This window comes from Rhinoderma darwinii, unplaced genomic scaffold (assembly GCF_050947455.1).
Source record: "Rhinoderma darwinii isolate aRhiDar2 unplaced genomic scaffold, aRhiDar2.hap1 Scaffold_2403, whole genome shotgun sequence".
In the NCBI taxonomy this organism is placed as follows: domain Eukaryota; kingdom Metazoa; phylum Chordata; class Amphibia; order Anura; family Rhinodermatidae; genus Rhinoderma; species Rhinoderma darwinii.
Genome location: NW_027462703.1, coordinates 8,662 through 11,471, shown reverse-complemented (window position 1 = coordinate 11,471; position 2,810 = coordinate 8,662). Strand labels below are relative to the sequence as shown.

The following is a 2,810-nucleotide window of genomic DNA, read 5'->3' as shown; positions in this document are numbered from 1 at the left end:
ATTATTTGTTATGAATTATTTCTTATTATTTATTTAATACCCACATGCACGTTATTTGGAATTTATATGTTCTAGTCCGTTCTTACTGTAAATGTCATAATTTGATTGTAATTACATATATATATAATTTACAAATATAACATTTCTTACCAAGTTCTTTCCTACTCACATTTTTGCAGTAATTTCTTTCCGATCGTTGCGGGAACCTTTCGGCGTTGTCTGTGTTGTTTTGCGTTTCACCTGCGGCTCATTGCCCGTGTGACCGTGTCAGGTTAGCTTTGCGGTCCATTATTCCTATGTCCCAACTCGGCCACCGTCATTTTTGCGTTACCTAGTTACTTAGGGGCGCGATACAATTCCTTTGGGCTCTGTGCTGATCCCTCTTTTTGGAAACACATCTAGTTACTTCCCTTTTTCCTCACATCTACTTCCAGCGTGCGCAATGTGAGGTTAACAATACAAATAATCGTCATTGTTTTTTATAGCATATATTTTCTAAACATGCCATTGTCGTGTTGTTTGTATTGTCTTTTATTTTTTCATGTATTATCTATGTGTATTTTTACGTATATGTCTCTATATTTTTTATAAATATATATATTCTTGTGGTATCTGTGGTACGCAAAAGACGCTTATGTAATCTGTATCGTCTGACCCCTGACCCGCCCGTATTGGCGGTTCTTTTTTTCCCTCCCTTTCGTGTTGAATGCTAATTATCTTTCATTTCACTTGTGTATTTAAACGTGCGTGCATCGCACAATGTGTATTGGCCTGATGAAGACGCTAGTCCGGCGTCGAAACGCGTAGCCCATTCTCTTGCAAATAAATATTAATCATTTCATTCTCTCTGGCTTGGACTTCATTCATAGCAGCGCCGGTGGTCCTTTTTTCCGATCTACCTTATTTATACACTTTGAGAGCAAAATATTTTGCTTGTGCACGGACCTGGCTGCAGCTTCTTGCTTGTGTGATACTTATGGTATCCATATTCTAAGGTCAGCAATTTTCGTAATCACTATTGCTCACGTCCCTCGCTTTTATTGCACTATGTGGCGCCGTGTCTCCTTTTATCTCTTCATCTAACATGTAACTTGGCCTGGTCAGTGTTTTTTGAGTGAAAGAGCTTGTGATGTCTGTAAATATGACCTCCTGATGCTGCAAATTCAACAAATGACCATTTTAGTCTCTTTACAACCTGTAAATGTTCTGATCTCTGTTGTGCATAATAATGTGAAGCAAAAAAATCTGTTCTCATTCGGAGATTTATCAATAAAATTCACATTATTCTCCACCGGTTGATGCTGAAGATTATACTGACCGTCATTGCATCGACTATTTAGGAAAATCAGCCAAAAATAACATTTGCATAATAATTTGGAACGCGGGGTATAAGAATACGGATTATATGACTGTCCTCACCCAGCTTGTAGATCAGCACATAGACCATGGTCCACACCGTCCCTCCAACGCTCAAGACTCTGCCAATCACATCCCCCAGCCTCAGTTTAGACTGCAAACATTTCAGGTTTTCTTGACATCCTGACTCTTCTCCTTTAAGGGCTCTTGACCGCCAAGCACAGATCACCGCCAAGAAGTATCCGCCCGAAAGAAGCAAAAAGAGCGCTCTCCAGCCCAGAATATCAAGCAAGGTGAGAGCCCCTCCTCCTGCCAACACGGAGCCCAGCTTGTAGGCCACCACCTGGACCGAGTTACCCAAACCCAACTGGTCCTGGTCCAGCACTGCCACCGTCACAGCATCTAATGCCACGTCCTGCATGGAGGACAGAATGTGCATGACAAGAAGCAGCCAGGCCAGAGGTGTGAATGCAGTCCCAAGGGGCAGCATGGAGCAAAGGGCACAACATATGCACAGACCTCCAGTACAGAGGACGAGCCAAGTCTGACGAGGCAATACCCCATCCACCAAAGGAGACCACAAGAACTTCAGGAGCCACGGCAGATACAAGACTCTGGTCAGGCCAATGTGTGACAGCGAAAGCCCCTGAGTGCGGAGGAGGACGGGGAGGAGACCAGACTGAAGTCCATAGGGAAAGCCCTGCACCAGATATAGGACACCAAGAGGAATGTATGGACTGGACATGGTATAGGGAGTAACATGGGTGTCAAGTGTCTACTATACAGGGAATGGGTGACATGCAGTCTGAGGAGGGTCAGAGATGGTAAAAGAGGGTGAGGCCAAAAAACATCCTAAGAAGATTCATGGATTTCCTCTGTAATGTTGCAGCATCTTGTAGATCACTGAAGACCTAGAAGACAGAGAAAAGCATCGAAATCACTTAATACACCGCTAAAGTTTCCTGCCATCAATAATACAGACACCGAACACCTCCCCTATACTGTATAGGTAATGTATACTGTGTATAATGTCCAGTATATAATATACAGTGTAACCTATAGACAGCTCCGCTTATATCTCCTCTCACACTGTATACTGGAGGTGCAATAATATATACAGTGTATAATGTCCAGTATATAATATACAGTGTTATCTATAGACAGCTCAGCTTATACCTCCCCTCACACTGTATACTGGAGGTATAATAATATATACAGTGTATAATGTCCAGTATATAATATACAGTGTTATCTATAGACAGCTCAGCTTATACCTCCCCTCACACTGTATACTGGAGGTGTAATAATATATACAGTGTATAATGTCCAGTATATAATATACAGTGTAACCTATAGACAGCTCCGCTTATATCTCCTCTCACACTGTATACTGGAGGTGCAATAATATATACAGTGTATAATGTCCAGTATATAATATACAGTGTTATCTATAG

General features: G+C 41.8%; 1 pseudogene; it reads right to left on the bottom strand.

Moving 5' to 3' along the window:
- Positions 1 to 1,324: 1,324 nt before the first annotated feature.
- Positions 1,325 to 2,261, bottom strand: LOC142702664 (major facilitator superfamily domain-containing protein 3 pseudogene; annotated as a pseudogene).
- Between the last annotated feature and the right edge of the window lie 549 nt (positions 2,262 to 2,810).